The sequence below is a fragment of the Crinia signifera genome, chromosome 6 (assembly GCF_055691185.1).
Source record: "Crinia signifera chromosome 6, ASM5569118v1, whole genome shotgun sequence".
Taxonomy (NCBI): domain Eukaryota; kingdom Metazoa; phylum Chordata; class Amphibia; order Anura; family Myobatrachidae; genus Crinia; species Crinia signifera.
The window spans coordinates 194,440,378-194,460,742 of record NC_139222.1 but is presented as its reverse complement, the minus strand read 5'-3'; the positions used below and the strand labels follow the sequence as shown (position 1 = coordinate 194,460,742).

Here is a 20,365-nt window from a genome sequence, read left to right as displayed (position 1 = left end):
CATCGACCAGAATAAGGCCCTTAGTGTCTTGGTTATATTGTATTTTACTTATTATCCTCTCAGCCCTATTCATTGTGAGTCAACCTCCTCGCCCATTCCCCACCAACTCTAACTTGTATTCAATCCCATGCTATTAATCCATAATGTTTCCTTTACAAAAGCATATACTGTAGCGGATATTTGTTAGAAGCAGAGTTGAGTAGTTCAGCTTGTTTCTCTGTCACAAGTTCAGATCTTTCTTATTGGCTAGCCAAAACACATGACCGACAGTTAACCAATTACAGATTCTGGTCAAAACAATCTGAACAGGATGGCTCATCTAATATGTTAAATAAATATTTTAATAACATTTGGGATACAGGGATAAAAAGGATGATAAATTTTATTGTATATGCCATGCCACATTTGAGTAAAATTAATGCTTATAAAAATGGGGGTATATTTACTATTGCTCAATTTAATTTTAGATTAGTTCCAAATTGCTGAAAATTGATGTAAATTGATGTTGCATTCAATGGGGCCAAAAGTCATATTTACTAACATTTACAAATAATATAAAAAAGTCTGTTAGTAAATGTGCGTTACAGCCCTGAAACACAACATCAATCCAGATCGATCCCCATTGCTTTGTAGTTGATCAAAAACATACCCCCAAGTTTCTCTGAACTCATGGTACATTTGGTCAGTGTTGTGCTTCCTTATTCAAACCAGCCCCTAACTTCACTGCGCAGTTGTACATTTTTTAATTTGAAATTATACTTATTGTAATACAAAGAATCATATATTAGGCATTTACTCAACATGATCAGTTACCTATCAAACCATAAAAGCAATGTAGGCTTATTAGCTCACAAGCGGTTTAATCCACAAATTCTACTACAGAACATGCCTGTTCATTTAATAAGATTGCGTGTCGTATCTTGTAAATTTAGAGGTATAATCTAACTGCTAAATAAATTGAGTTACCCGTAAAGATATGCACTAATAGCAATCTCTTGTACATTACTAAGAGATTCGCATTCTGCATGTCAATATCAGGAATCCCTGGAGATATTAAGTAAAAGAACTTAATCATTTCATTATGTACTCAGTTCCATATGTCCCCGGTGACCGCTCTTAGTGAAGTGTCACTACTATATCCCCTGCCTTCCAGTAATTATCGCTAAGATTGATTAACAAACTTTTTAAACTATAGGATTTCAAGTCAAAATTTACACCAAACAGTCTTAGTGTTTGCCCAAATAAATCAGGCAAAAAATCCATATGAAATGCAAGGTTTTCTCTCCTAACAGTACAAATGGGGGAATAATAGATAGCACACAGGGTTTAAGTAATTGTTTATGATGCAAATATGTTTAAAAGAACAGCATTGCTTCCCCTGGGAAAAGGAGCTTAAAATTGAAGTCTAATGATAACAAATGATTGTTAATGAGTTGTCTAAACATAATAGATGGTAAGAATTAAAAGCCCAGAATATGCAGCGTTTCATTAAGACACAATGAAGAAACAACACGGGGTTCATAACAGTGAATAAATAGGCCCCCATGCTGGGAAAGGGAAAATATGGGGAATTTTGGAACAATAAGCATAATGTGTATATGTAACGAATAGAAGAGTAATATGTTTTACTGTATGTAATAGGCTTCATCTGCCTGAGAAAAGGGTGTTTCACAGTCATATTCTCTATTGCATCTAAATTATGGTTACCTTCAATCCATTGCTCATTGTGACATTTAGGAACATGTACCCTGTAAACTATCACCTTCAAAATCCACGTGTTCAAGTACATTTGTTCATACAGTCAGGGCCGGTGCAAGGCACCGGAGCGCCCCAGGCAGAGGGGATGCCCCGGTGCTCACCCGATCCACAGGGGGAGGGGTGTGCCGGGTGATGGGTGCTGCTGCGCGGGAGGGACCTGGGTTCTCACCCGATCCATGGGGGGGGGGTTGCCTGGTGATGGGTGCTGCGGTGCGGGAGGGACCTGGGCTCTGCCGCGGTGCTCCACGAGTGAAGGGGGGGTAGGTGGTGTGCCGGGTTATGGGTGCTGCGGCGCTCCAAGGGTAGGAGGGGGCAGGCGGGTTTTGCCGGGTGCAGGAAACTTACCTCTGCTGCCAGCGTCCCTGCTGCTGCTCCGATCCTCTCTGCTGATGAAAGAGGGGGTGCGAGGGTGATGCTCCGGTGGGGGGAGAGAGTTATAGATTTGTGGATGGCATTGACCTCCATCGGGGGTGGGGGGGGCTCCAAACTGCCACCCTCCAGTGGCCGGCGCCCTAAGCAAATGCCTAAGGCTGCCTAGTGGTGGCGCAGGCCCCGCATACAGTACAGTATGGGGCACTCCTGTCTGCCTGCCCCTCCCCTTTAGAAAGTAAGCTCTCACGAGCAGGGCCCTCTCTTCTCATGTGCAATTCTTAGAATATATCTCTGCCACCCTGATAAATGCGTCAATTCCCTGTCCCCTGACGCAACTGTCTTTATGTACCATGTACTTGTCCTAAATTGCCTTGTACTGTAATTCATTACTTTTCTTGCTTTTTATTTACCTATGTATGGTCAGGTGCTGCGGAACCCTTGTAGCACCATATAAATAAACATTAATAATAATAATAAAAACACCCCAGTAACTATATACCGTGCATGGTGCAAGTGTTAATATATCTTATTCTGAATTGATTTTATTTAGAAGTTATACAGTGTGTATGTCACTAATTTTACATGCTGTAAGTATACCTCTCCTGAAAGAGGCATGTGGAGTGATATCATGTTTGTCTTTGAGGAAATGTGCCATGTACTAACCAATCCCCATGCAATAGGTACATGGCACCTCTCCTGTCTGAGGCTAGACCCCTCTTAATGTAGTCATGCTACTTCTGGGTTGAGAAAATTGGAAGTAAACTGCAAAAAACTGAACAGTTGCTAGCTATTATATATGGTTTTCAATATCTAAGGAGGTGAGACAGCTTTTATTTATCATTTTACAGGTTAAGTATCCCTTATCCAAATATTCATTATACAAATTATTCCGAAAAACATAGTTTCCAGAATGTACATCTGTAACTGGCACTACTGGGGACATGATGTGTAACGGGCACTAAATATGTGCAAGAAAATGATTGCTGGGCATTCACATTCAGGTGGTTATTCTGATTCACTCGGAAAGGCACAATCACTCTCTAATGGACAAAACCATGTGCACTGCAGGTGGGGCTGATGTAACATGTGCAGAGAGAGTTAGATGTGGGTGTTTTATTGTTTCTGTGCAGGGTAAATACTAGATGCTTTATTTTTACACTGCAATATAGATATCAGTGTGAAGTACACCCTCACCTAAATCTGACTCTCTCTGCACATGTTATATCAGCCCCACCTGTGCAGTGCATTAGGTTTTGTCCATTAGAGAGTGATTGTGCCTTTCCGAGTGAATCAGAATAACCCCCTCAGTGTATGAGATACTGTAGTACGCAAACTTTCTTTATGTTTTAAAAATAAAATCTATGTGTGTATTTCATGTGTTTTATGTGTTTATATAACAAAAATGCAAGATAACTCATTGAAATATAAAAACTTTCCAAAATACGGAATAATCCGTTATCCAAAATGCTTCTGGTCCCAAGCATTTTGTAAAAGGGATACTCAACCTGTATTGCCTTCCTGGGTACTTATGTAATATCTGGGCTCCCGTTTTTCTTATGAGACCGCGTGCGCTCGCCACACTATATAAAATCAACTCCATGCGTAGTTGGATAGTAGGGGTATGAAAAAATGGGGTGCATTTAACATGGGAGCCCAGATAATACATAAGTACCCCTTCCTGTATTGTATATGGCTCTGTTGCCAGTTACTGTTTTCATAGCCAATAAGTAGAGCTCGAAAATATGGGGAACAAACCCAAAAGGAAAGACTTAAAACCAGGGATTGACGATAATATTTTAGTAAGTAAGGCATTGTAGGATTGAGGAATAAATTATAATGATATAAAGCTGAGATATTGCTATGCATTTGTACTGGAAGCGCGGGGCCAAGTCTCAAACTCTTCTATATAATTTTCTCTGACATATTTAAACTGTTGCATGGTCCAATAGCTGTCCAATAGCTGAACAGCAATAATAAACTGCTATTTAGTTATGGACCCAGGGTCTTTTACAGGGGTGCCAGATGACTGACCGGTCATTACACCGACGTCGGAATCCCGACTGCTAAATGCCCGACAGACGGGCAGCACCTATTCTCCCTCGTGGGGGTCCATGATCCCCAGAGAAGGAGAATAAAATAGGTGGCGATCGGGATTCCGACATCGGGCTTCTGACTGTAGGAATACCGACTGTCTGTGTTTTATACCACACCCCTTTTACAGAGGTAGGACACCACCATCAATATAATTGGAATGTGGCTTGGCACTGAACAGCATGGGATATACCTGGCCAGAGAAGTCACCCCAGGATCAGATGTGAGTGCCATGTGGCTGGCTAACACCCTATATCAGACAACCTCTACAGTCATGTTTGTCTTGCTATTGACTAGACCTCCAACCTCATCAATTCAAATAGTGTGATATAGCCAGATCTCCTAACTTCAATCAATCAAGGAATCAATGGATGCTCAGGTTTTTTTTTTTCCAACATAAGCCTAAACCACATAAATTGTCCCAAAATGAAGTCGCACTAGTGTATGGGCAATTTTAGACTTTTATATATTACAATTAGAATTGGTTGCTTTCTGTGCCATGGGTAGATAAAACATTAGAGTTGAACTATGTGGACAGAAAGAAGTTGTTATGTATCTCCAAGTGGCTCCAGTGAATCTGAGATGAAATACACAATTTGTCTCTTCAATATTGCACCATTTGAATTCTGCTAATGGATTGTTACCCAATAACAGCCGGAAATGTGCTGATGTGAAGAAAACAGCTGATGTTGATGAATTTCATCATTCTTTAGTGTCCTGGACAAGAGATGGGAAGAGAGAGACAAAAGACAAGCAGACATTAACTCCTTTGTCATGGTTTCCTGTATTTTACAAGCAATTGTCCAGAAGGTTTGCACATGGGACCAACAAGCCGCAGCCTATCTCATGCTGTCAACTGTCAGATGAGGATCTGAAACAGCAGATTTAACTGAGTGATGATTTAATGACAAGCCCAGTGTTGTCAGGCTAACGCCTACAGCATGCCAATGTTACCACTGCCAAGCAGAGGAGAAAAGACGGCTATTAATCAAAGAGATTTCACCATGACAGATGTCCCACACATTCACCAAAGTTCAATCAATGGGAGTGTTTTAGTTGAGGCATTATTAGGTTATAGCCATTGCACCAAGTTCATCAACATCATTCATGATAAATATAGCAGTAGACAATAGGATTGCACATAGTAAATATGCCATTTGCAAATAACATCGTTGGAATATTTGAGATCCCGAGCTGGGCTTGTGGCAAGACTACAGAATTCTAAAGGGTACATTTTCTAAATCTTCTAAAAATTTAAAAAACAAACAAAACAACCTGATGTTGCCCATAGCAACTAATCAAATTCTGTCTATCATTTTCTAGGATGCAATTGGGAAATGATAGACAGAATATGATTGGTTGCTATGGGAAACACCTCCTCTTTTCATTTTTAGAAGCTTTAGGAAATTTACCCCTAAACAGAAGTTAAACAGCAGATTTGGAACATTATAGCATGTTGATATTATTTTATAGTGATGTTTTTCATATGCATATTTCAGCGGAGTACTAGTTTGTACACAATTTGTATAGATTTACAGTAAACCTCCAGAGGCATAACAATGGCACTGCACCCCAAATGGTGGCTTGGGGGAGCCAGCGCTGTGGGGGCGCATGGTCTCTGCAGATTCCAATGGGTCTGGCTGTTTGTATGGAATCTGTTGAAAATGTCCCTCCAAACATGTCCACCCCCTTGGAGGAGACAGATGCTAGAGGTCCTACTGGATGGATGGATAGATGCGAGAGGTACTATTGCCATTGCCATAACTAGACATTTTAGTACCCTGTGCCAGAATGGGAATTGGTGCCCCCACCCCCATACTTGATGTAGGGACAGCTCTATCACACTGACGTGCTCCCTAACCTTGTCGCCTGCGTTTTGACACACTGACACATTCCCTTACAAATGAATGCACCTGTGTTCTATCACACTGAGGCGCTCCCTCACTCTGCACTCTATCACACTGATGCACTCCCTCACCCTGCAGTCGGCTCTCTACCACACTGGCGCACTCCCTCGCCCTGTGGCCTACACTCTATCACACTCCCTGTATTCTATCACACTGGCACACTCCATCATCCTGAAGTCTGCTCTCTATCACATTGATGCACTCCTTCACCATGCAGTCTGCTCTCTATCACACTGGCGCACTACCTCACCCTGTGGCCTACACTCTATCACACTCCCTGCATTCTATCACACTGATGCACTCCCTCACCCTGCAGCATGCACTCTATCATACTGACCCACACCCTTAGAATGCACCTGTGCTCTATCACACTGAAGAGATTCCTAAACCTGTATCACACTGTATCACACTGAGGCAATCACTCCTCCTGCGGCCTGCACTGTATCACACTGACATGCTCCTTTACCCTGCCCCCTGCACTCTATTACACTGACGCTCTCCCTTCCCTCTGCTGCCTGCGATCTATCACAATGATGTGCTCCCTTTCCCTGCACTCCATCACTGATTTGCTCCCTCACTCTGTGCTCCCTCACCAGGCCCCCTGCGCTCTATCACACTGACGCGCTCTCTAAGCCACCCTCCCCCTTCAGCCTAATCCTGACTGTCTCTGCTATTGCCTAACCCCTGCATCCTGCCACCTACCACCTACCACTAACCCCCGCCTCACAGCCTAACTCTAACCTTCTTCCCCACAGCCTAACCCTAGCCTCGCACAAAGGTCTCTTGACACGGTCTTACTGTACAAACATAGGTGAATCTTATGGGTGGTCCAGGGGAGCACTGGACCAGCCATTAGACCGCCAGTCACATAACATTTAAAGAAATGACAGCAGGGCAGAAAGAGCTGTGCGCTGCCCGGCTGTATAGTAAGGGAATTGCTTGTTGCCAAGGGGGAGTGACTGTGAGACAGCCGCTGGACGCACCTAATTTAAAGAAATGACAGCCGGGTAGAGTGAGCTATAAGCTGCCCGGCTGTAGTCTAAGCAGGAGCATCGATATTTTCAGTTCTCCCTCCCAATTCCATGGCATCTCAGTGCAGATTAGTGGAAGCCTCAAACCTACTCATATTTGCTCAGATGACAAAAACGCTTTGATGTTCTGGGAATTGTGACTGTATCTGCGAATGCATGGCGGTTAGTGTTACATTCACAATATTACAAGGGGCCTTTATTCTTTCTCTCTGGGCGCCAACTTTTTGCTCGCAGTCCACAGCGTTTTCTCTAAATAGCAATCCATGATGAATGAGGGCCGTAGTCACTGCTGCTTAAAAAGATGTTTTGTGGTACAGTATAAAAAATTATATACTTGACATTTGTAGTTTAGCATATAAAGAAATGTTAATTGTCAAATAGCATATACCATATGCATGCTAATGTGCAGATCAGTGCAAAACGATAAGGATGGACTGTATGCTACTGCACTCCTGTCAGCCATGAACAGGAAACTGATGCAGCAGTAGGTTCTGATTGGGAGAATCATTCTCTTTTGTCTTCCTCTCTCCCAACTGTACCAATATAAATATATCTCCAATGCTGAAACTCATCTCATCTACCTATGTAGTATGTAGTTGATCCAGTTCAACCCATGCTTCCTTTCAACCTCTTCACTAGCTCGACTTCTACAGAATCCAGGTTGATCTTTTCAGTCTAGATTTTCAGACCATGCTAATCGGTCATACTGCTGTTATAGACAACTGGGGTATACATCAGGGGACATCCCATTCAACACCCCTGGTATGTGATCTTCATTGTTGTCTACCAAACACTTTCCTTACTCGTGGGAAATACCAATGAGACCCTATGCATCGATGAGGAAGAAAGAATGAATTTGAAATGGAGATAATCTGCGAGGGAGCATGATTAAGGAATCAGGTGATAGGCGAGTGCCACAGTTGGGGGTTGGAGCATCGAATGGGGATAGAGGAGGGAGGGCAGGCAGAGTCCAATGCCGAAGATAGGGTGTCATTATAGAGTGAGGCTGCGAGGTTCGGGCAGGACACGGCGGCGATTGGGGCGAGAAGAGGACACAGCGTGTCCGAGAAGGCAGCAATACCAAGTGTGTTGACGTTATGCCGTGAGACAATGCGCTTGGGAGGGGGGTGGGAGAGGGGGAAGCAGTGAGGGAGAAGGAGATAAGGGGATGGTCAGAAAGAGGAAAAGCCGAGATAGTGTAGTTGGTAAGGGAACCCCTCAGGTGCTCCCTCAGCTTTGCCCTGCATTTCCCTTCAGACTGTTCTCATCATTTATGGTCACTATCGGACACATCTCTTCTCACCTGCTTCTGTTCCACACAAATCCAGTATATATTTGAGTTCCAGACAATTCCATTGGTTTCAGCTGGTTTCTAAAACACCACCTTAGGTTAAAGACAATTCTAAAGACTCTGCCAAGTCCATATGGAACATTAAAATTTGCTAACATATTGTGAACTCCTGTTCTTGGCTTCCCTGCCCACTCTTGAACTATATGATCATGTCTCCAGGATCTACACTATCATATCCTCTGAGAGTGACTAATATTTATGTGGAGAAATCCCATCAAGCATCCAGGCTTCCACTTCTATTAAGCCCCAGAGTTACACTTCAGACCAGGTCAGACAAAACCCTCAGACGTGGCATTCTTTTGTTTTGGACTGACTGGTTTGTACCACTGTACTGTTTTGCTTTTTTCTCTGCACCCCATATTTTCGAAGTTTGGGTTCCTGTTGTGCATTAAGGGGGAAATTTACTAAGAATATGAATACAAAATTTCGTATTCTTAATACGAATGACTACGACTGCGTAAGGCTGTTTCAGCCGTATGCAAAGTCATGTTCCGGAGGGGAATTTACAAAGCAGTCAAATACGACTGCTTTGTAACCCTCCGAAGGCGTATATACGGCCGCTAATACGGCCGCTAATGCGAATTCGTACATGCAGGTAAGTCCCTCCAGGACTTACCTGACCAGGCTGAAGCCTAGTGCTGTCCCCGGTGACCCTGGAAGCGGTGGTCACTGGGCTGATCTTTGTTTTAAAAAATAGAATAAACTATTGTTTAATACTGTGGAACTATGAGTGTCAGCAAGCCTCCCCCGCAAGCGGGGATTTGGAGAACCACAAGTCCCAGCATGCGGGGCATTAAAGGGCCCGCAGGCACTTGTAGTTCCACAGTATGAAAAATAGTCAAATAAACACACACAGACATAAGAAAAATAAATCTTTAATACATCCAAAGCCCACACATACTGATACTTACCTATCTTGATCCCGTCGGTAGGTCCCTGGGTCTGGGGTCCGGTGCTCCTGGGTCCAGGCCTCCATGGTCCAGGGTCCGGGGCTCCAGGGTCCGGTGTCTTGGTTCCTGGGTCCGGGGCTGCAGAGTCCGGGGTCCGGGGCCTTGGTTCTGGGACTGGTCCGGGGCTCCAGGGCTGAAGAGTCCGGGGTCCAGGATCCGAAGAAATTCATAGGGGGACCTGTGGAAGGAAATCCAACTCACCAAGGTCCTCCGGCGAAGATTACGTGTCCGAAGTAGTCCTGGTCTTCTGAAAATAACAAACACCGGCGATTCCGGCCGGTACCCGAGACGAACTGAGGATAGATGCAGAGATGTTTCATCTTCCGCGCCTCTCCTCCGAATGATTCTATTGGCCGCCTAGCGGCCAATCAGGAGCCACTTAGAGAATCCAGCCGCTTAGAAAATCAGGAATCACTATTCTTTTGAATGGTGATTTATGTAATATTCTATCGATAGTGTAATCATTCGTATTTGTAAATACAAATACGAATGTCCCATCAATACGAAAACGAAAATTCGTATTTTTGGCATAGTAAATGCCAAAAATACGAATACGGCCAAAAAAATCATATTTTCGTATGAAAGTACGATTTTTTTTCACTAATTTATCTTAGTAAATTTCCCCCTAAATGTCTGATAGCTTCCAGTACACTCCTGACAAACTGCTAATATGCTTTCTTTGGCTGTGAGTACAATTCATTTGCAACAAGTGTAGCCTTTGCTGGTTAGTTTCAATGTTGTATTAACCAAGGGTGAACATGTTACGGTACAAGTAAGGAAGTCAATGCAGTGTTCTCTTAGCATGTGTTGGAGTTGGGGGTTAAGTAGTTTATTACTTATTAGCAGGTTCCACTAAGGAGGGACTTACAAAGTTTAGTTGAGGTTTAGCGTGATGGCAGGCTCAGCTCTTTACTCTAGCATTGGGGTCAGGGCAAAACCAGCAGATTAGTGGCCATATTGAAGCAGTGGGCCTTATTCTAGTTCACTCTTTCTGACAAAATCCTTCTTAGATGGACAAAACCATGTGCACTGCAGGTGGGGCAGATGTAACATGTGCAGAGAGAATTAGATTTTGGTGAGTTATTTTGTTTCTGTGCAGGGTAAATACTGTCTGCTTTATTTTTACACTGCAATATAGATCTCACTTTGAAGTAAAACTCCACCCAAATCTAATTCTCTCTGCACAAGTTACATCTGCCCCACCCGCAGTGCACATGGTTTTGTCCATCTAAGAAGTAATTTGTCAGAAAGAGTGAACCAAAATAACCCCCAGTGTCTTAAGTTTGCTCTGGGAAGGCTAAGTTTATCCTTCTGAGGTCAGTGTTGCCACCAGACAATATAAGTGTATTGGTATGGGAATTGCAAAAGGCCTTTTGGCCCTTGAAGGTTTGTTGTTGTAATCATTCTAGTGTCAGGTAAGTGGCCGTTGATTATATGGATGTTCTTTCTTTCACCGCTATACTATAAATTACCAATTTGAAAGCCATATTGTTATTGTTGATTGAACTACATTATAGCAACAATCCCGCTATGGCACTTATTTTATTCTGTTTAAAAGGTCTGATAAATCTGCCCCACTGCATCTTCCTCACTGTGGTGGGGGGTGCATGAATGGAATTCGGTAGTCAGGATAAAAGATCAAAGGTCGACATGCATTGGGTCGACTACTGAAGGTGGACATGGCTTAGGTCGAAATATGAAATAGGTCGACATGGCTAAGGTCAACATGGATGGAAGGTCGACAATGACTAGGTCGACAGTCAAAAGGTCAACGTGGGTTTTTCATTTTTTGTTGAGCAAACGTGTGCCAGCAGGTGGTATCTCATGCCCTACCAGCCAATACCATCCACTAGGGTATGGAGGGAGAATAGAATAGTGTGCTAGGGGTATCGAGGCACCATGCCCGCAGTGAGCCACGCGAGGGGACGTGGTACACTTTGACGAAATCTAGGACAAAAAAACTGAAAAAACCCATGTCATCCTTTTGACTGTCGACCTAATGATTGTATCAACCTCCCATTCATGTCGACTTTAGCCACGTCGACCTATTTCATAAGCCATGTTGATCTTCAGTGGTCGACCCAATGCATGTCAACCTAATGTTGGTCTACCCGATGACTCATACCCACATGAACAGTATAGCCCCGTACACACGGGGGAGATATATTGCTCAGCCATATATTGCTAGCAATATATGGCTGAGCAATATATTGCACAGTTTCACAGATGGTCACTGATGAAAGTGAACCTCTGCCGGGCGGAGCCGCTGAGGTAATCAGCTGGTCGCAGGAGCTTGAGAATGGGGCTGAAAACGGGAGCGCGCACCCGGCGATTTATCCCCGGAGCACACTCCCATCACTGGCAATATGGTCGCCTGCGACCATATTTCCAGCGAGTTCAGCCCCTATCGCCCCCGTGTGTACACAGCTTTAGGGAATAAATACGAAGCATTACACAAGAAGGGTATCACTGAAGCTATTTCAGATTTGCATCAAGGGTGGGTCACATTTCATACTATGCGGTAGTACTAGATTCTAGAGGGTGACATTTAATAGGATGAGAGATTCAGAAAGTGAGAGATTTGGTAAGAAATCTCCAGTTTTTTAAAGTGGCAATCATTTACACTGCAAAACTAGTTTGATTTTGCAGTGTAAATGATTGCCGCTTTAAAAAAACAACTTGGATATTTCTTACCAAAACTCTCACTTTCTGAATCTCTCATCCTATTAAATTTCCCCCCTCTGTATCACTGCAGTAAGTGGCAATACATAATGTTGTATACCACCGCCAGCTGCTTCATATTAATAAATACATCAACTAAATATTTCTGTGTTATTTTTTCACTCTTGAACTTCTGTTACTTTTTAAATATTTTTTTTTTTTTGCTTCATTGTAATTTTTTACTGTACGATGATACGGACTCTTCATAGCACCATACAAAAGATACTAATAATCGTGATTTCAGCTTTGATATGCAGATGGTACAATCAGAATTTGGCACAAACAATATGAATCCATGGATCCATTCTACTTTGTGTCAATTTCTTAGGCTAGTGGCTATGTAAGGGTATGGGGAATGTTTTTTGGCACAAATAAAGCATCTTAATACTAATTGAGCATCATTAAAAACCTAACCCCATGCAAGTATCATTGCTGAGCATATGGCCACAGTCTGCCCATCTTTTACTACTTACAGCTGGATGATGCACCATGTCATTTTAAGATGGTTCCACCAGAATTACAATGAAATCAGTATACTCCAATACCCTGCAGTCACAAGATCTCATCCAGTAGAACACATCTGGGTAATGGAACGGGCAGCAAGTTACGTTAGCTGCCCACCTGCGTTTGCTTGGGGATGCCCAGAGTTTTCCTGGGCGCACCCAACATTTTCGTGGGTAAACCCAGGAAGCGCTGCACGCCTCCATCAAGCCCCCCCCCTGTTCAATCGCCACGGCAACTATGCGAGTCGCCGAGTATGTCCGCACAGAAGCGAATATGCAAAGAAGTTGGGAGGTATATAAATTATGTATAAAGACATATAAAAAAGAGGTTGACGTTAATAGTTATATCTTGTCAACCAGTTGGCACCACCCGAGCTGGCTGAATGCAGTGCCCAAAGGGCCAGTTCACACGGCTACGACGCAACTGTTCAAAGATGCCGGACTACATACAACATGGGGAACAATTGGGTACTTGTGAATTATCCGGGCGCCCGATGTTGAAATTGTATTACAGTACATTAAGAATACGATGCGACGCGATTTGCCTTGAAATTTCCTTGAAGACAAAATCGCGTTGCATTGTATGCTATTGTATGGTATACAATGCGACGCGACGCGATGCGACGCGATTTTAACCCATTTTGCCCAATTGTAATCCCGCACAGGCCACTATCAACGTGAACCCGAAGCGTGGCGAGCGCAGCGAGCCCGCGGGGGGCGGCGGTACGCGTCTTCCGACCTTTTCATACCCCCACTATACACGTCGGCGTGGAGGTGAGAATATAAAGTGTGGCGAGCGCAGCGAGCCACCGAGCCCGAAGCGTGGCGAGCGCAGCAAGCCCTGCGAGGGGACGCGGACACCTATGAAGCCCGCGAGGGGACGCGGATAGCTTTGAAGGTATCGGCGTCCCCTCGCGGGGCTCGCTGCGCTCGCCACGCTTCGGGCTCGGTGGCTCGCTGCGCTCGCCACACTTTCTATTCTCAACTCCACGCCGACGTAGATAGTGGGGGTATGAAAAGGTCGGAGGACGCGTGGGGTGGCATTAACAATGGGGGTGGTATTTCACTTTTTGGGGGATTTTGGGCATTTTTACATTGAAATAAATGTAAAATCGGGTCTCAGGGACCATTTTACATTGATTCCAATGTTAAAATCGGGTCCACTGCTAAAACCGGGTCCTTCTCTCGTCGCGTCACATCGCATGCCATTTGGTTAACACGCGATGCGACGCGATTTTTTGGACCCGATCAAAATATCGGGCGCCCGGATAATTCACAAGTACCAACAATTGACTTTACAGTTCAAAGAAAAACAGTACAGTGAAAAAACCACCAACACAGCATTTGAACAAATAGGACAAACAGACAGAGATGAGCTACTCAAATACCAAATTAAAAATGAAGATACTACACTGACAGAGATACCATTTATAACACAATTTTCCAAACAATCGAACCAACTAAGAAAGATTCTAACCAAACACTGGCCGATCCTGTTAGAAGACGAAACCTTAACCAATCAGCTACCAAAAACACCAAGACTGATATTCAGGAAAGCACCCGACTTAAAACAGAAATTAATTAGAAACCACATCCCACCTAGAAAAATGACACAAACAACCATAGACAATAACCCCACCAGTAAGGGCTTCTATCACTGCGGACAATGCACAGGGTGCAAAAATCAGACACAAAGATCAACAAGATCCACTACAGTATTCAAATCCAACACCAAGGGAGACACATACGTAATAAAACAAGAGATTACGTGCAATAGTAAGGGGGTTATCTATTTACTTGAATGTGGCTGTGAGAAGCAGTATATAGGACGCACTAAAAGGAGACTGAAAGACCGCCTATATGAGCATATTAGGAACATCAAACGGGGATACGAGGACCACAATCTCTCAAATCATTTTAAGACATACCACAACAGCGACCCAGGATCCCTCAAATTTATAGGCATAGAAGAAATAAATCCAAATTGGCGAGGGGGAGACTACACCCATAAACTAAACAAAGCTGAACTTAAGTGGATGTACACCCTTAATACATTTGCACCAAAAGATCTCAATATGGACAATGAGGTAAATGCAGTCATATTTAAGAATAAAAAATAAATAAAAAATAGGTAAACAGGATGACACTATGCCACCCCCTACTGCACCTAGAGACAGATCAATAACCCCGTACTGACATAGATACCATAGACCTGTCTATAAAAGTAAATATATGGAAAATTACGATGCATGATATGCAACTGTTATACTGTTTATTAGACCTAAACACGCAATCAGGATTTTATTTCTGTATACAGAATTTATTCAGACAAACATCCAGTCATCGACACCAAGCTAAGTCCACACTTTGTAAACACAAAGGGATACAGCGATCCCTGCCTGACAGAATCCAGAATATAATTATCAAAGTACCGGCACCTGGAGACATTCAGTGATATAATCATGTGGGACTGACAATCACATGAACCAATGAACGAGCGGCATTCCTGGCCAATCACAGAACTAGGGGGTAGATTTAAACCGGCTCCATACCAGACACACTAACCTCCATGAAGAAGGCTTTTGAAAGCTGAAACGCGTTGGGGAATACGGACACTATCCACAGTCAGGTCCCCTAACAAACAACGCCCGGCAACTCTGTGACGCAACCCCAGGAAGACTCGACAGCAAATGCTGAAACTGAGGACGCAGCACGGCAGGACCATCCGTGAGAGGAAGGGTAAGTAGGAGACAGGCACTGCTCGAGAGGCAGGAGGGCTCCCAGTCGGACGGCGGGACACCACGCATACACCGACACTATCGGTTAAAGCGAGGTGATCCTGTCACCCGCTCCAGTGCACACGTCTGCTACACCGGGACCGCTACACGCTGTGGGATCCACACGCGTGCGGCGGTAACACGTATGACAGGCTGACCGCACACTGGCACACCCTAGGCTGCACCAACAGTAACCACCTCCGAAAATCCGCACTCACACCGTGGCAAGTTTTAAAGGGGTACCCGAAGTTTGACATTGTATCTGAGCAGCGGGACTTTCTGCACTTTGCAGTACCAGCAACCAAAACCTTGAGACATTCGACTTAAAAACCAAGGAATCGTCTGCATACCCACAATCACCTTGGCAAGACGGGCAGCAAGCCCGGTGCGCAAGCTTCTTGGGGAGTTAGTTGTCTAGAAGTATTGTATCATCTAGACCACTATTGCTGACGAGGTTTCTCCCTTTTATTCTCTGGGATTGATTGTGGGACTGAACCCAGGTGTGGGAGAGCTTCATGGGAAATCCCATGAAAACACATAATAAATGAAAAACATTAAAAAGCCATAATGAAATTTGTATGAATACACAGAAGGATTAATTTTTAGATGGTTATGGACATTGTAAATGACATAAAAGCACATAAATGTCAGAACATAAATGAATAAAGTTTTATTATGGTGAGGTCACGTGACGGGCAAGACGGGCAGCAAGCCCGGTGCGCAAGCTTCTTGGGGAGTTAGTTGTCTAGAAGTATTGTATCATCTAGACCACTATTGCTGACGACAGTTCAATTTGTTACAACCCCACCTGTATTTGATTTTATTTTGTTTGATTTAAGATACTACTCAGTAAACGCATCTTTTTATTGCATCACTGTGTCAGATACAATTTATATTTATATATTTATTTGATTGTACGCACACCAGGGCAAAGCTCAGCACTAACCCCCACTATTTCCTATGTATAAAACCTATTGATAATGTTGGAATCAATTACCAGTTATACCTCCAGTCAGTCTTGTTCTTTGAAGGAATGTTCACCTTTGGTAAATTGATCAACACCACAGCCCTGAAATCTAGAAGAGAAATTCCAGATTTGTACACTTGTAAATCCTGAACAATATTTCATTGGGACACAGATCTCAAAAGTGACATGATCCAGGGAAAGCAAAGAATACTGACATCTGTAAGAAATATGGAGTAAGATACAGCGCTCGGGTTTTTCTGAATTTATTACAATATTAAAACATGATTATGAACAATACATATTATATGAGAATTCTCAAAGGTAAAAAATTAGAAAAGCTGATAAAAAATATATATATAAAAAAGGGGGTTTGCCTGCTAGCATTCAATATTGGAGCCAAATGGGTATTGAGTGTCCTGAGTCAACACCAGGGTGTATAATTACCATACGTGGTGGATGACCTGGTGGTTGTCCAAAAAGTCCCGGAGATTTCCCAGTAGTGGATTCCTGTGCCTCTCACAATGGAGGTGGTGGGGTGGCAGTCCTTAAGGTACGGCTGGTACCAAGAAGAAATGGCTGCGGGTTCCAGGGGATCCAAAATGATGTGGAGCAAAACTGGTCCGGGTGTAGTCAGGGGCGAATTTAGGGGTCAGGCCGCCCCTAGGCACAATTTTTGACTGCCCCCCCCCGCGCACACACACACACACACACACACACACACACACACACACACACACACACACTACCTTGGAGGCACCCACTTTTTTAACATGACAATTTATTAGCATAGCACTTACTGTTTAAAAGAAGGGAGACAAACAGTTAAAGTGCTCCAGTCCAGACACATTCCGTTCCCTCCGTGTGTAGCAGGTAGCAGCAGCAGCAGCATGATGACAGAAGGGAGGGCTACGTAACCTGAGTACTGCAGGGAGAATAGTTCCTTGCCGCTTGCAAGGAACAGAAAGCACTAGCAGGTAAGTTTGTGTGGACGGGCTCCGGAGTTACAGGCTGTCAGTGTGTGACTCTGTGAGCAGGGCAGGCATGCTGCCTGTATGCTCTGCACGGAGGGAGGGATGGGACTGTGGCTTCAGGCTGCCAGCGCTGCTGCCCAGAGAGGGACAGGTACAGCGGCAGCCGACAGCAACACTGAGGGGATGCAGAGAGGCTAGAGAGCTCCTCCCAGCACCGAGGAGCGGCCGCTCTGTCAAAGTCAATGTCAGACTGCAGCAGGTGCCCGGCGGCTGCCGCCCTTGACAGGTGCCGCCCCTAGGCCCGTGCCTCACGGGCCTAGTGATAAATCCGGCCCTGGGTGTAGTGGCCTCCGCAATGGTAAAGAGTAAATGAAAATGAAGATTTGTTGGAGCTAAATGGCTATCCAATGAATGCTGGAGCAGGGGTAAGGGCTCAACGCGTTTCAGCGTGTTCACACGCCTTCATCAGGAGCTGGAGTGATTTGTTGCTGCTAGGTTTCTCCCTTTTATTCTCTGGGATTGATTGTGGGACTGAACCCAGGTGTGGGAGGGCTTCATGGGAAATCCCATGAAAACACATAATAAATGAAAAACATTAAAAAGCCATAATGAAATTTGTATGAATGCACAGAAGGATTAATTTTTAGATGGTTATGGACATTGTAAATGACATAAAAGCACATAAATGTCAGAACATAAATGAATAAAGTTTTATTATGGTGAGGTCACGTGACGGGCAAGACGGGCAGCAAGCCCGGTGCGCAAGCTTCTTGGGGAGTTAGTTGTCTAGAAGTATTGTATCATCTAGACCACTATTGCTGACGACAGTTCAATTTGTTACAACCCCACCTGTATTTGATTTTATTTTGTTTGATTTAAGATACTACTCAGTAAAAGCATCTTTTTATTGCATCACTGTGTCAGATACAATTTATATTTATATATTTATTTGATTGTACGCACACCAGGGCAAAGCTCAGCACTAACCCCCACTATTTCCTATGTATAAAACCTATTGATAATGTTGGAATCAATTACCAGTTATACCTCCAGTCAGTCTTGTTCTTTGAAGGAATGTTCACCTTTGGTAAATTGATCAACACCACAGCCCTGAAATCTAGAAGAGAAATTCCAGATTTGTACACTTGTAAATCCTGAACAATATTTCATTGGGACGCAGATCTCAAAAGCGACATGATCCAGGGAAAGCAAAGAATACTGACATCTGTGTTTAGGAAACACCTATTTGGACCTGATCTTCTATTACTGACTGTTTACAAACACATTATTCTACCCAACCTGCAAATACACATACACGCATTAAAAAAAAAGTTAATTTGTATTTTTGGGCTACTCCCAGGATGCATTTGGGCACTAGCCCATAATGATATGTATAATTGCAAAGGCCTGCCAAAAAAAGCAGGCCGGATTTAATTGAGTCAACACACTGCTATTAATAATAAAATGGCAGAAGCTTTGCTATTAATCACTCGAGCTGGCTGCATTGCAGGCAGGCTCGGCTATCTGGCTACCAAACAAGACCCTAAAAAAAATGTTACTTTATAAATCTGCGATGGGAACACACCTGCTAAAGCATTATACTGTAATTCAGTGTACAATACATCTAGTATACTAATACAGCTGAAATGCCAAACAATAGTAAATACATGAACTGTCCACATCCTTCCCATATTGATAAGGGCTGTGTAAATGATCTCTCTCTTCTACTATAATCCAATCACAACGGCTTTTATTGAGTCAAAGATAATTCATATCTTTCATTTAGGGGTATATTTACTATGATGGAATATCTATGGCCCTTATTCTGATCGGTGCGGATATATCCGCGTGCGTTCGGGCCGCCGATGTTTTGTGTCTGCGCATGTGCAGAGGCGTCTCTGCGCATGTGCGAGCGGGGCGTACGGCCAAATCCCGCATGATATGTGAACACTCCGAACAGGGGGTGGAGAGGGGCGTGAAGGGCTATTTGGGCTCATTACCATATGCATACGCCCCGCGTTTCATGGGAGTTCCCATGAAAACGCTGGGCGTACGTATGGTAATGCGGCCATGACGCACGTGTAGGGGGTGGACATATGACATCGCCGGATGTCAGCTGCCCGCCCAGATCCCTGCTTTTGCACGGAAAAATGTCCGTGTGGTGTGAGGTTGCGGGTGCTGGTGGAGCACACGGTCCTGCATTCGATGGTCTGCGACCATCGAATGATGGGGGAGGTTCCCTTAGATGGAGGAGGCGTATTCCGTAAAAAAATACACGTGCGGTCCGTTCGGCCAGCTTCTTACCGCATACGGACGGAGTTGGCGATCCGTATGGAAGGCGGGGTTTCGCACGCACGGTCCTGGCCGCATAATCGGCTCCGGCCGCACCGATCAGAATAAGGGCCTATATCTGGTTGCTCATATCATCCATTCAGATTCTACTTATTTATTTAACACATTCTAGAAGATAATAGATAGAACTGGTTGCTAGGGACAACATCCCATCTTCTTCAGAAATAGCATCTTAGTAAATTTACCCCACAGGGTCAACTTCCTCCCAGTAGACTGTTAACCAATACCCTTTTTATACTGCAAGTGCCAGGGTCGCACCTGGGATTAGTACACAGGTCCATTCCAGGAGCAACCCGGCATTTGCTTGGAGCTGACAACGCTGCCTCCTCCATACTTTGAACAGGACGCGGGTCGCTCGACCAGGGTTACCCGTTTACACCGCACCATACCCCAGAAAGATCCCAGGAGCAACTCTGGTAGCTATCAGGGTTGAAATGCCGGGGCATGGCTTCTGGAATGTTGGCCCGGGACCCATTCACACCAGCACTACACCCGGGTTGTTCCCGGGGCCAACCCGGGAAAAAAAGGCTGGTGAGAATGGGGTATTATTTGTAACTGCAAAGTATTTAAATACATATCAGATTATATACACAAGTCAGAAACACCTGGCAGTA

At 44.1% G+C, this 20,365-nt stretch overlaps 1 long non-coding RNA gene across 1 annotated transcript; it reads right to left on the bottom strand.

Moving 5' to 3' along the window:
• Positions 1 to 3,455: 3,455 nt before the first annotated feature.
• Positions 3,456 to 17,545, bottom strand: LOC146007177 (uncharacterized). Its single transcript, XR_014444266.1, has 3 exons — positions 17,226 to 17,545; positions 16,459 to 16,537; positions 3,456 to 4,938 (listed from the first exon to the last, which is right to left on the bottom strand). It is a non-coding gene; the product is annotated as an uncharacterized LOC146007177 (long non-coding RNA).
• Between the last annotated feature and the right edge of the window lie 2,820 nt (positions 17,546 to 20,365).